The sequence below is a fragment of the Equus przewalskii genome, chromosome 28 (genome assembly GCF_037783145.1).
Source record: "Equus przewalskii isolate Varuska chromosome 28, EquPr2, whole genome shotgun sequence".
Lineage (NCBI taxonomy): Eukaryota > Metazoa > Chordata > Mammalia > Perissodactyla > Equidae > Equus > Equus przewalskii.
Window position 1 is genome coordinate 5,640,939 of NC_091858.1, and position 15,087 is coordinate 5,656,025.

The following is a 15,087-nucleotide window of genomic DNA, read 5'->3' on the forward strand; positions in this document are numbered from 1 at the left end:
CCAACTACACAAAATCAACATGTTTAAATGCTCTAATGAAATAAAGAGCAATTAAGAGAACAAACAATGAAATATCAATAGAGCCCTTTACTATTCTAAAAACTACATAGGTTCAACAGCACTATAGAGTCAGAGGATCCTCAAAATCTGTTTCCTTTGATAATTTTCAATTAATTTTTTAAATATATATATATTTATATGATTAAAACATTTTTAAGTACAAAAGATTCCACAGTCGTAAGTCATTCCTCAGCAGTCCTGCACCCACCCATTTCTCCTGCATAAAGATTTTAAAGTACTTTTTCATGTATCCATAAGTCTTTTGAGGACATATTTACTAATAGGTTCCCTATTCAGCCAAAAGGAGACTTTTCTTTCAATACTGATTTACAGTGGACACTTGAGGCATTAAATCAGATCAAAGAAATACGATGAAATGTGTTAATATCTGGAAGATTTACTTTAAGGAGCAGAAAAATTCCAAGTTCTGAGTGGAAAAGGGTGTTCTGACTGGCAGTGTTTACTTTCTGGAATGGGTAGAACCAAACTGGGAGGAACACACTGATAAACGTCTTGGAGTAGAAAAGTAAGCCCGTCCGCTCCAACACCACCCACCCCCGCCACCACTGACCACCACACACGAAGGAGGGCAGATGAAGGTAGCTACAGGTCTTCTCGTTTACAGATTTCAGGATATGAGTTTAGAGCCAAAGAAGAGCTATCTGGGGACAACAAAAAAAAGAAGCTGAAGAGTTTTCTTTTTCCATTTTTTTTCCCAATTAATGTTTAGCTTCTCCACTAAATAAATGTTGGATACATATATAAAGAATATAGGTCTGAAGTAGTACCAAATTGTCAGTCTGCTCAAAGTGCCCAGAATCCACCCTTTACTAAAGGCCAGAAAGGACAGGATCCAACCTATCCTACCTTATGGCTATTCAAAATGTTTGGTGTTTGATTCCATCAGAGTGACAGTATACGTACACATACCAAGCATGTGCCATCCTTCTTGTACACAAATGTTGTTGACATAGTAAGAAAACTAACAAAATGAAAAAAGACAAAAGGCCTTAACATATATCTATATATGTTAGTAATAACCTGGAGTTTGAAGCCAATATTTTTCCAACAAAAAAAAAGCACGTGGAGGTTTGGAAGTAACAGTGATACATCTTACATGGGAGAAATCAGTAAACACTACTTTCATTCTTGACGTCAGTGGGGAAAATATATTAATGTGTTTTTCATGCTATAAAAAAACAAGCAGTATAAGAGAAGGAAAAAGATATATAATTGCCAAACTGAACTCATACACGCACATACACGCAAACATACAACTTGTGCAGTACAGCAAGAGGAAGATAAAGCAGGAAATATTAAGAAAACATTTAAAAACAGCAAATAAGAAGTTCTCTGGGAGGCAGGACCAAGATGGCAGAGTGAGTAATCTTCTTTGTCTCTCCCTCTTCGAATCTACAACTAATTGGACATTCACTGGTTAACAAAGGATATCCATATAGCATCTCGACGCCTGAGAGACCCGTGCTGCTATACATTGGATGGCAGACGGACTTCCCCCCAGGAGGAGGTGGAGATAGGTGAAAACTCTCCGATCCCTGACCCCCGGACAGCCTAGTACCTGCAAGAGGCTCTCTTCCAGCAGACTACCCCATAGCATCGCCACGCACCAAGGGCAGGAGTGTGCACTCACTGGCGGAGCGACAGTGGAAACAGGTGACTACAGCCCTACCTAAGGCCCCATGATTACACCTAAGCCCAGGGGGAAACTCCAGGGTCCCGCACCTGCCGGCAGGGAAAGCCTCTGCTCGCCATTAGCACAGAGGCCCCACCCAGCATTCAGAACACCGGGAAGCTCCCAAAGAGCAGAAACCCCGGCAGGGCACCAGCCCACCAGCCACTGCCAGGCCCACAGACTCTGGCTGTGCATGGGATGGTGCAAGAGGCACCGCCCAGAGTTCCCGTGGGCATGCTTGGGGGCTGGGTGGAGCTCCAGCGCCTGGCTCCGTGGCCCAGGGGGAAACTCCAGGTTCCCACAGCAGCCTCAGCGAAAGCCTCTGCACAGCACTAGTGGAGAGGCCCTGACCAGCAGTCACAAGGATGGAAGGCCCTGGGGCAAAAGTAGCACAGCTAGGTGAGCTAACCACAGACTGCAGAAGATACTCATAGCTCTGCTGGGACCTATAGTGGACAAGTGTGATCTTGCGGGCTCTGACAGTGACAGAGCTGCAATTATAGGTGATCCTGCTCCCGGCTGCTGGGAAAGCCCATAACACCACTGCAGACCATAAGGAGGGAGCATGTCTAGGTGGTCTGCAACAGTAGGCACCAGCAGCCTGAGGCCCCCTTGTGATTGCCCCCACAACTGACAAGGGACCCCACAGGACCAGTGTGAATACGAGGAGGAGCCCAGGTCCAATAGGTAACAGCTGACAGGGTTGCTGGTCGGTGCAGTCTAACCAGCTGTTATCCCCCACCAACACCAGTTGCAACAAGTGGAAGCAGTAACTAAACCCTATCTCTATGTGGAGGCACAGATCCACGCAATCAAGCAGCATGAAAAAATATATTAAATCTCCAGAACAGAAGGAAAATGACAAGTACCCAGAAAACAACCCCAAAGACAATGAAATCTATAACCTAAATGATGATGATTTCAAAACAGCCATTATTAAAAAACTCAACAAGTTAAAAGAGAATTCAGATAGACAACTCAATGAGTTCAGGAGCTATGTCACAAAAGAGCTTGATACTATAAAGAAGAACCAATTAGAAATACTGGAGATGAAGAACACAATGGAGGAGATTAAGAAAAATCTGGACTCTGAACAGTAGGGTCGATAATATGGAGGACAGAATTAGCAATTTGGAGGATAGGAATATAGAAATGCTGCAGACAGAAGAGGAGAGAGAACTAACACTAAAAAGAAATGAAGAAACTCTCTGAGAATTATCCAACTTAATTAGGAGATGCAACATAAGGATTATAGGTATATCAGAGGGAGAAGAGAAGGAGAAGGGGGCAGAAGGCCTGTTCAAAGAAATAATGGCTGAGAACTTTCCAAACTTGGGGAGAGAGATGAAACTTCATGTGACAGAAGCCAATAGATCTCCAAACTTTATCAATGTAAGAAGACCAACCCCAAGGCATATAGTAGTGAAGCTAGCAAAAGTCAATGACAAAGAGAAAATACTAAGGGCAGCCAGGCAGAAGAAAATAACCTACAAAGGAACCCCCATAAGGCTATCGGCAGATTTCTCAGGAGATACCTTTCAAGCTAGAAGAGATTGGACTGAAATATTCAAAACTCTGAAGGACAAAAACCTGCAGCCAAGAATACTCTACCCAGCAAAAATATCCTTCAAATACGATGGAGAAATAAAAACTTTCCCAGATAAACAAAAGTTAAGGGAGTTCATTGCCACAAGACCTCCTCTTCAAGAAATGCTCAGGAAGAACCTCATACCTGAAAAATCAAAAGAAGGAAAGGGGTTCCAAAATCCAGAACAAAGGAGATAAGCAGAAGGACAGTAACAGAAAGTAGCAGCTCTCCATCAGAACAGGTTGGCCAAAGTTAAATAAAACATTAAAGATAAATGGAACAGAAACACCAAGAATAAATATAACCTTGTCATTTTAACCACAAACTCACAACACAAAAAGGAAGAGGAAAAAAAAATCTGACAATAACAACCTAGAAGGGGAAGAGAAAAGGGATGGAACATTTTAATTTAAGGAAATAAGAGGCTATCAGAAAGAGGACTATCTCATCTACAAGATGTGTTATACAAACCAGCTGGTAACCACTAAACAAATAACAAGAATAAAGACACAAATTACAAACAAGAAGAAAGCCAATACAGAAATTTACCTACCTGAATTAGGAATCCAAAAATCATGGGACGAGAAACAAAGGAAATGCAAAAGAATGGAAATCATGTGATAAAATGACAGCAGTAGGCCCCCACACTTCAATAATCACTCTAAATTGTAAATGGATTGAACTCTCCAATCAAAAGACACAGAGTGGCAGGATGGATCAAAGAACAAGATCCAACAATATGCTGCCTCCAGGAAACACACCTCAGCCCCAAAGACAAACAGACTCAGAGTGAAGGGATGGAAGACAATACTCCAAGCTAATAATGAACAAAAGAAAGCAGGTGTTGCTATACTTATATCAGACAAAGTAGACTTCAAAGCAAAACAGATAAAGAAAGCCAAAGAGGGGCAGTATATAATGATAAAAGTGACACTCCACCAAGATGACATAACACTTAGAATTAGAAAAAGAAGAGCAAATAAAGCCCAAAGTCAGTAGAAGGAGGGAAATAACAAAAATTAGAGCAGAAATAAACGATATTGAAACAAAAAAGAGAGCAGAAAGGATCAATGAAACAAAGAGTTGGTTCTTCGAAAAAATTAACAAAATCGATAAACCCTTAGCAAGACTCACTAAGAAAAAAAAGAGAGAAGTCTCAAATAAATAAAATTAGAAATGAGAGAGGAGAAATCACAACAGATACCAAAGAAATACAAAGGATCATAAGAGAATACTATGAAAAACTATATGCCAACAAATTGAACAACCTAGAAGAAATGGATAAATTCCTAGACTCTTACAACCTCCCCAAACTGAGTCAGGAGGAAATAGAGAATCTGAATAGACCCAAATCACAAGTAAAGAAATTGAAATAGTAATCAAAAACCTCCCCAAAAATAAGAGTCCAGGACCAGACGGCTTCTCTGGAGAATTCTACCAAACATTCAAAGAAGATTTAATACCTATCCTTCTCAAACTCTTGCAGAAAATTGAGGAAGATGGAGCACTCCCTAACACATTTTATGAAGCCAACATCACCCTGATCCCAAAACCTGACAAGGACAACACAAAGAAGGAAAACTACAGGCCAATATCACTGATGAACATAGATGCAAAAATCCTCAACAAAATTTTGGCAAACCAAATACAGCAATACATTAAAAAGATTATACACCATGATCAAGTGAGATTTATACCAGGGACACAGGGATGGTTCAACATCTGCAAGTCAATCAATGTGATTCACTACATTAACAAAATGAGAAACAAAAACCACATGATCATCTCAATAGATGCAGAAAAAGCATTAGACAAGATCCAACATCCATTTATGATAAAAAACCCTCAATACAATAGGTATAGAAGGACACCTGTTAGAACGGCAAAAATATTCAAAACCAAGAGTGACAAATGTTGGAGAGGCTGTGGAGAAAAAGGAACCCTCATACCCTGTTGGTGGGAATGCAAACTGGTGCAGCCACTATGGAAAACAGTATGGAGATTTCTCACAAAGTTAAAAATAGAAATACCTTATGACCCAGCCATCCCACTACTGGGTATCTATCCTAAGAACCTGAAATCAGCAATTCCAAAAGTCCCAGGCACCCCTATGTTCATCGCAGCATTATTCACAATAGCCAAGACATGGAACCAACCTAAGTGCCCAGCAACTGATGATTGGATAAAGAAGATATGGTATATATGTACAATGGAATACTACTCAGCCATAAAAAAGGACACAGTCATCCCATTCACAACAACATTGATAGACCTTGAGGGTATTATGTTGAGTGAAATAAACCAGACAAAGAAAGATGAACTCTGTATGACTCCACTCATAGGTGGTAGTTAACATACAGACAAAGAGAGCTGATCAGTGGTTACCAGGGGAAAGGAGGGGTGAGGGGAGGGCACTAAGGGTGAAGTGGTGTACCTACAGCATGACTAATAATAATGTACAACTGTAATTTCACAAAGTTGTTAACTATCATAATCTTAATTTAAAAAAAAAAAAGTAAATAAGGGGCTGGCCCAGTGGCGTAGTGGTTGGGTTCGCATGCTCCAATTTGGCAGCCTGGACTTTACAGTTTCAGATCTTGGGCACGGACCTACACACCACTCATCAAGCCATGCTGTGGTGGCATCCCACATACAAAATAGAGGAAGACTGGCACAGATGTTAGCTCAGTGACAGTCTTCCTCGAGCAAAAAGAGGAAGATTGGCAACAGATGGTAGCTCAGAGCCAATCTTTCTCACCAAAAAAGAAAAAGAAACAAAAAAACGGCAAATAAAATCACAGAAATAAGATGAAATGTTAACAAATTACACTGTCAATAAAAGTCAAAGCCTAACAAAATTATAAAAATACAAAAAGCAAACAGTTTATATTATATTGGGATATAAAAACATTTTCTAAGCACGACATAAAACCAAGATAAAACAGACAAAACTGGAATGATACCATGATATTTTAAAATTTCTTCATGACAAACTGTAAAAATTTTAACAATAGACACAACTGACTGTTAATATTCTTTATATATGAGGAGCCCTTAAAAACAATAATAAAATGACAACTCCACAGAAAAACAGATAGATAAGATCATGGACTTATAAAAAAAATACATAGAGCTAATAAAGATAGGAAAAGTAGCCCAAGAAGGGAAATGCAAACTAAAATAATAATGAGGCTTTTTGTCACTTAACCAGGATGTCAAAAGTTAAAAGGATGAATAACATACAATGTTAACAAGAACGTGGCAGAAAATAAGACACCTTCACACACAACTAGTGGAATGTAAATTGTTACCACCTTATTGAGAGGCGAATTGGTAATTTCTATCAAATTTTTACTGTATATCTCTCTTAATTTAAAAAACCTACTCCTAGAAATCTATCCTACAGAAGTACTCACAAAAGTAGGTGAGCTTAAATGTCAAAGACTGCTCAGTGCTAGTAAAAGACATATATAAATAAACTGCAGACAATATAAATTTCTACAATGTGGTTAAGTAATTGGTATATCTACAGTGGAATGAAGTGCATTATCATATAATGAGATAAAGGATCTCTGCACTGTGTGGTTGAGTAAAAACATTTCAGATTATTTAAAGTCTAGTCCTAAAGTCTAACGGGGGTGGTGGGGAGTATACATTTGTACATGCCCAGAAAGAAGACTGGACGGATATACAACATAGTGTTAACAGTAGTCACCCCTAGGAAATGAGTTTGCAAAAAGAAACAATGAGTAGGGATTCAGCAGGGGATCTTTATTTTTTGTTTTACACAATATTTTTAAATATTTTAATAATTAAAATATGATAGTCCCATAATTTTTTTAAAAAACCTTTTCCAAACAAAGAAAAACTCAGATTGAGCCATAAAATAAAATATAATTATATGCTATTCACAAGGCACACACTTAAAACAAAATGACCCTGAAAACAGTTGGGCAAAATTCTATTAGGAAAATTTAAATATAAAGAAACTGTGGTAATAGTACCAATTAAGGTAAAATTTAAGATAAAAACATGAAGATATAGCAAAATACACTTTAAACTAATAAAAGATATAATCCACAACTAAAATGTAACAGTCAACAAACATAGTTTCAGCATTCTTTGTGCAAAAAATGTTATAACTGCAAGGGAATATGAAAAGAGAAAGCTACCAGGAGACTTTAACAGTCCTTTCTTTAAATCTTTATCACGTTAAGAAGAAGAATAAAGGACTAGCCCCATGGCCTAGTGGTTAAGTTCAGCGCGCTCCACTTCAGTGACACAGGTTCAGTTCCTAGGCACAGACCTACACCAATTATTGGTAGCCATGCTGTGGTGGCAACCCACATGCAAAATAGAAGATTGGCACAGATGTTAGCTCATGGAAAACCTTCCTCAGAAAATACATAAATAAATAATAATAATAATAAATAAAATAAAGCTATAAGAGGAGCAATAAATAAGAATGTGAAAGATCTGAATATATAATTATCAAGCACTAAATAAGTAAGAATACACTCTCTTCAAACTCAGAACCTTTATCAAAAAATGAACATATACAGTCAACTCATTAAGTATGGGTTTCATTCCTAGAAATGACCAAAAACATTAAACCAAGCACCAAACTCCTGGTGGTTTTTAAAGCCATCAGAGCATGTTCAATTTCTAAAGCAAAGAGTCATTTTCATACTCAGTAAATCTTTTTGCCTTCTCTCACATTACATTTTGGGAAAAGAAAAAGGTATGTTTTTGGTTATGATTTTCAAACCAGGCAATCAGCACTTTTTTCTGTTACAGCAACAGTTTCCAAGAAAAATCTCATGGCCTTGGTAACACGTAAATTTTTAAGTAATCAAGCATTCCAGCAAACTGTATCACTACTATCATGAATTCTTCCCTGCTGTAGATTCACTCAGCCGATGATGTCAATCAAAGCCTCTGAATGAACACGCTGTGCTACTCTCAATCAAGCTGACAGAACACTTCCAAAGTCACTTCTAAAGAACAGGGTGCCACTTAACCTTAGTTTTTCATTTAATTTTTTCAAAACAAAATAATACATGCACATGGTTAACAAGCTAATATTGCTAAAAGTGCCTATGATGAAACAACTCCATGACTCCATTCTATCTCCTCTGCCACTCTAGCAGTCGGGAGGCAATCACCATTGCCTCTATTTTAAATCAGTATACTATTTCTTGACATCTATTCCAGACGTCATCAATTAACGTCCTTGATGATAGATAAGAAGTCAGCATTCTAACACAAAACCAAATTCCCCTCCTCAACCTTCTCAAAGTAAACATTGCTTAATATTTACACCATTAATACCAGGATACAATCCAGTCAGTAGACCAAACGCCACTTTTCCTTGAGCTCAGAACTAGGTGACAGAAGACAGGGGAGGATGTCAATTGCCAATCAAAGTACCATCTTTATTATCAATAAAGCATTTAACACGACTTAAGTAAATAGCAAAATGGGCTTCCTAATACTGCATCCCAAAATCAAACTTACCTGCCTAGTCCCAGGCTGCTCTGGACAACCACAGGCCTCCCCCAACATAAGCAGAGGCTACCCTGCTAAATTTACTGCATGGTTGAGAGAGCAGGCCAGAATGCACCCTCTCTGCAGCCAGGTAGATCTGAAAAGAGAAGACAGAAGGGGCTGAGCCACCCATGCACATGTCTTCTCCCAAACTCATTAATTGCATCAGTCACTTTGCTTCCCTTGGAGCAAAGTGAAGGAGGAACACACTGAGACCAAGAGTGTTACTTTTTTTCCAGCTTTATTGAAATATAATTGATGTATTATGTTGTGTAAGTTTAAGGTGTACGACACGTTGATTTGATAAACTTGTATTTTGTGAAGTGACTACCACAGTAGCATCAGTTAACACCTCCATTACTTCACAAAATTGCCCTTTTTTTGTAGTGAGAACATTTAAGATCTACACTCGTAGTACTTTCAGGTATATAAATACAGTATTGTTAACTATAATCACCATACTGAATATTAGATCCCAGAACTTATCTTGTAACTGGAAGTTTGTACCCTTTGACCAACATCTCCCCATTTCCACCACCCCACCCCCAGTCCCTGGCAACCACAATTCTACTTTCTGTTTCTATGAGTTCAACTTGTGTGTATGCATGTGTGAGGAAGAGCTGCCTTGAGCTAACATCTGTTGCCAATCTTCCTCTTTTTTGGCTTGAGGAAGATTAGCCCTGAACTAAAATCTGTGCCAATCTTCCTCTACTTTGTATGCAGGATGCCTCCACAGCATGACTGATGAGTGGAGTAGGTCTGTACCCAGGATCTGAACCCGTGAACCCTGGGCTGTCGAAGCAGAGTGCATGGAACTTTAACCACTTGGCCACAGTCTGGCCTGAGTTCAGCTTTTTAGATTCCACATATAAGTAAGATCATATAATATCTGTCTTTCTCTGTCAGACTTATTTCACTTAGCATAATGCCCTCAAGGTCCATCCATGTTGTTGTAATTGGCAGGATTTCCTTTTTTCTCATAGCTGAATAATAGTCCATTGTGTGTGTATATATATATGTATATGTATACATATATATCCCATATCTTCTTTATCCATTCATCCATAATTGGACACTTAAATTGTTTCCATATCTTGGCTATTGTAAATAATGCTGCAATGAACACAGGACCAATCCATGAACATGGGATATCTTTCCATTTATTTGTGTCTTCAATTTCTTTCATCAAAGTCTTGTAGTTTTCAATGGACAGACCTTTCACCTCCTTGGTTAAATTTATTGATAAGTATTTTATTTTTCTGATGCTATGTGAATGGAATGGTTTTATTTATTTCTCTTTCAGATAGTTCATTGTTAGTGTATATACATGTAACTGATATCTGTATGTTGATTTTGTATCCTGCAACTTTACCAAATTTGTTGATTAGTTCTAACAGTTTTTTGGTGGAGTCTATAGGATTTTCTATATAAAATATCATATCATTTGCAAACAAAGACAATGTCACTTTTTTATTACAATTCGGATGCCTTTTATTTCTTTTTCTTGCCTAACTGCCTTGGCTAGGACTTCCAGTGCTATGTTGAATAAGAGTAGTGAGACTGGGCACACTTGTCTTGTTTCTGATCTTGGAGAAGCTTTCAATTTTTCACTGTTAAATATGATGTAAGCTGTGGGCTTGTCATATATGACCTTTATTACATAGAGGTTCGTTCCTAATATGCCCAATTTGTTGAGGGGTTTTTATCATGAATGGACATTGTATTTTGTCAAATGACTTTTCTGCATCTATTGAGAGGACCATATGATTTTTATCTTTCATTTTATTAATGTGGTGTATCACATTTATTGATTTGCTTATACTGAACCATCCTTGCATTCCAGGGATAAATACCACTTGACCATGGTATACAATCTTTTTATTGTGCTGCTGAATTTGGTTTGCTACTATTTTGCTGACAATTTATACAGCTATATTCATCAGGGATATTGGATTGTAATTTTCTTTTCTTGTAGTGTCCTTTTCCGGCTTTGGTACCAGGGTGATGCTGGTCTTGTAAAATGAGTTTCAGAGTATTCTCTCCTCTTCAACATTTTGGAAGAGTTTAACAAGGATTGGCATTAATTCTTCTTTAAATGTTTGGTAGAATTCACCACTTAAATCATCTGCACCTGGGCTTTTGTTAGGAGATTGCTGATTACTGATTCAGTCTCCTTACTTGTTATTGGTCTCTCCAAATTTTCTATTTCATTATGATTTAGTCTTCGTAGGTTGTATATGTCTAGAAATTTACCCATTTATTCTATGTTACCCAATTCGTTAGCATATAATTGTTCATAGGAGTTTCTTATGAATCTTTGTACTTCTGTGGTATCAGTTGTAATGTCTCCTCTTTCATTTCTGATTTTGAGTCTTCTCTCTTTTTTTCTTAGTTACTCTAACTAAAGGTTTGTCAATTTTGTTTATATCTTCAAGAAACCAGCTCATTGTTTCTTTGATGTTTTTTATTGTTTTTCTGGTCCCTATTTCATTTATCTGCCCTGATCTTCACTTTTCCTTCCTTTCACTACCTTTGAGCTTAGTTTGCTCTTCTTTATATATTTTCTTGAGGTGTAAAGTTAGGTTTTTTTATTTGAGATCTTGCATTTTTCTTAATGTAGGATATATCCCTATAAACTTCCCTCTTGGAACTGCATTTGCTGCATCCCATAAGTTTTGGTTTGTTGTGTTTCCATTTTGTTTCAAGATATCTTTGATTTCTCATTGGTTGTTCAGGAAGGTGTTGTTTAATTTCCACATATTTGTAAATTTTCAAGCTTTCCTCTCATTGTTGACTTCTAGTTTCATACCACTGTGGTCAGAAAAGATACTTTGTATGATTTCAATCTTCTTAAATTTGCTAAGACTTGTTTGGTGATCTACCATATGATCTATCCTGGAGAATGTGCCCTGTGTGCTTGAGAAGAATGTGTATTCTGGGGCTGCTGGATGGAATGTTCTATATATGTCCGTTAGGTCCATTTGATCTAAAGCATAGTTCAAGTCCAATGTTTCCTGATTGATTTTTTTGTCTGGATGAGTTATGCATTGTTGAAAGTGGGATGCTGAAGTCAGCTACAATTTTTGTATTGGTGTCTATTTCTCCCTTTAGATTTCTTAGTATTTGCTTAATATATTTAGGTGTTCTGATGTTGTACTCATTTATATTCACAATTGTTATATTCTCTTGATGAGCTGACCCCCTTATCATTATATAAGGACCTTCTTTGTCCCTTGTTACAGTTTTTGACAAAGTCTATTTTGTCTGATATAAGTACAGCTACCCCCGCTCCCTTTTGGTTTCTACTTGCATGGAAAATCTACTTCCGTCTCTTCTCTTGGAGCTTATGTGTGTCCTTAAAGCTGCAGTGAGTCTCTTATAGGCAGCGTTTAGTTTAATCTTGCTTTTTTTATCCATGCAGCCACTCTAAGCCTTTTGACTGGAGAATATAATCCATTTATATTTAGAGTAATCATTGATATGTAAGGACTTACTAATGCTATCTTATTGTTTTCTGGCTGTTCTGTAGTCTCTTGTTCCTTTCTTCCTCTTGCTGCTCTCCTTTGTGAAATAGCAATTTTTTCCATAGTGGTATGCTATAGTGGTATCCCTTCCCTTTACCCTTTGTGAATCTACTGTTGGTGTTTGCTTTATGGTTAGCATAAGGATTACATAAAACATCTTATACATACAACAGTTGATTGTATGGTTGACCACACACAAAAGCTCTACCCTTTTACTCCTCCCCTTTTATGTTTTTGATGTCACAATTAACCACTTTTTATGTTGTGTATTCATTAACAAATTATTTTAAATACAGTTATTTTCAATACTCTTGCCCTTTAACCTTTATACTAGAGTTAAGTGATTAACACACCATCATATTACAGTGAATTTGGCTATATGTTTACCTTTACCAATGTATTGTATATTCTCATATGTTTTCATGGTACTAATTAGCATCCTTTCATTTCAACTTAAACTTTGCAGCATTTCTTGTAAGGCAGGTCTAGTGGTAATGAACACCCTCAGCTTTTGTCTGGAAACATCTTTATCTCTCTTTCATTTCTGAAGAACAACTTTGCTGGATAGAATATTCTTGGTTGGCACTTTTTTCTTTCAGTACTTTGAATATATCATCCCACTCTCTCCTGGCCTGTAAAGATTTCTGCTGAGAAACCCACTGAAAGCCTTGTGCATGTTCCTTTGTAAGTTATAAGCTTCTGTTCTCTTGCTGCTTTTAAGAATTTCTTTGTCTTTTATTTTCAACAGATTCATTATGATGTATCTTGAACTGGATCTCTTCAAGTTGAGCTTGTTTGGTGACCCAATTGCTTCATGAACTTGGATATCCAATTCTCTGCTCAGCTTTGGAAAGACCTCAGCCAGTATTTTTTTTAAAATAAGCTCTCTGCCACCTTCTCCTTCTCTTCTCCCTCAGGAACTCCAAGAATTTGCCAATTGTTTCTTTTGATGTTATCTCATAGATCATAACAGCTTTCTTCACTCTTCATTCTTTGTTTTTTCTTTTCCTCTGAATGGAAAATTTCAAAGTTCCTGTCTTCTAATTCATAGATTCTTTCTTCTGTTTGATCCATTCTGATGTTGATGCTCTCCATGGTATTTTTCATTTCATTTATTGTATTCTTCAGCTCCAAAATTTCCATTTGGTTCTTTTTTTATGATTTCTATCTCTTTGTCAAACTTCTCATTTTGTTCATGCACTGTTTCCCTGATTTCATTAAATTTTCTTTCTATGTTTTCTTGTAGCTCATTGAGCTTCTCTAAAACAGCTATTTGAATTCTTTATTGGTAAATCACAGATTGCCATGTCTTTGGGATCAGTTACTGGAAGATTATTGTAATCCATTCGTGGTGTCATGTTTCCTTGGTTTTTCACATTCCTTGAAGTTTTGCATTGCTGTCTTTACCTTTGAAGTAGCAGTCAACTCCTCCAGTCTTCACTAAATGCCTTCAGGAGAGAAACACCTTCCTTCACTCCAGCTAGGGATTCTGAGGCTTTCTCAGAACTTCTATAGATATGCCTGTATCACACTTCTTGCTCCCTCTTGTGGCAGAATTCTTAAGCTTATTACCTTCTCTCAATCCTCCAACACAAGCCAGATGCTGACAACCTCCTTTTTGCTTTCCCCAGAGTGGCACTAAAGCCAAGTTTGTGGTCTCTCTCTGGCTCACAGATTTTGGCTGGTTTTCTGCACACACTACTACCTGTCTGCAAAAGCTTACTCTTGTCACTGCTGTTGGGAGGGCACATAGGGTGCTGGCCACAGGGTGAGGGGGTGTCTAGGTGAGGCAAACAAAGCACTGAGGGTACCCACAGGTCACTTGGGGGGGATCCACAGGCAAGGCTTCCCAAGCTGCTTGTGGGTGGGCTTCTTGATGGAGTCCAGTACACAGTTAGTAAGATCCACATCACTTTAATGTCCTCCAACAGTCCTATGTGCCACTCTCCCATGCTCTTCCCATCTACCAGTCATGCAGCTCACAAGTAAGTGCTCTGGATGGGGTGAGAAAGAATGGGCCCCACACAGCTGGGGAAGCCAGGCGCTTACAAATCCACTCTCATTTTCCCCCTGCAGGAGAAACCAAGGGCTGAGAAATCTCTCCTGGTCCTAAGCTGTGCCACCTTGGGTGAGGGGTGATGCAGGTAAAGTCAGACTCTTATTTTTACCTCTCCATTGCACCCAAAGTCATATTTTTTTGCTCCAACATTGTACTGGAACTTCTCCACTTGAAACCTGGACCTCACAAAGGTTCTCTCATCTGTGGCTGATTGTCTAGGACAATGTTTTCCAGGGGCTTCCAGACTGTGGCCCAGAAGGGCTAGAGCCAGGCACAGGCCACTGCAGGGTCCACAGTAAGGACTGAGGTCTGTATGCCTATTACCTGACTCATCCAGGGTCCCTTGACATATGGTGCTGGATCCCACCACTCCCACAAAGGCACTTTTTTCCGTGGATGGATGCCAAATTGTTCTTGTTGGTGGGGAGGGGAGGACATTGACAAGGAAACAAGGAATTGGAGAATAAGTACCCCCACCAACAATTAAGACAAAACACCGTTGATTTCAAAGCTAAGTACTAAGGGTATATTTCTTTTATTATATAGCTTTTGTTTTTACTATAGCTGACACTTGCCTTTCTTCTTACACAACTGGCCTTTGTCATATCAATATTCA

General features: G+C 38.3%; 1 protein-coding gene across 2 annotated transcripts in view; it reads right to left on the reverse strand.

Moving 5' to 3' along the window:
- Nucleotides 1–15,087, reverse strand: part of ADAM9 (ADAM metallopeptidase domain 9) — a 164,334-nt gene that overhangs the window by 11,582 nt on the left and 137,665 nt on the right. The window contains exon 17 of one of the 2 annotated variants that reach the window (XR_011534352.1): nucleotides 8,859–8,985. The exons of the other annotated variant lie outside the window; for it this stretch is intronic. The gene's annotated coding sequence lies outside the window, so the exon portion shown is untranslated. The remainder of the gene's footprint in view (nucleotides 1–8,858; nucleotides 8,986–15,087) is intronic. 2 annotated transcript variants of the gene reach the window in all.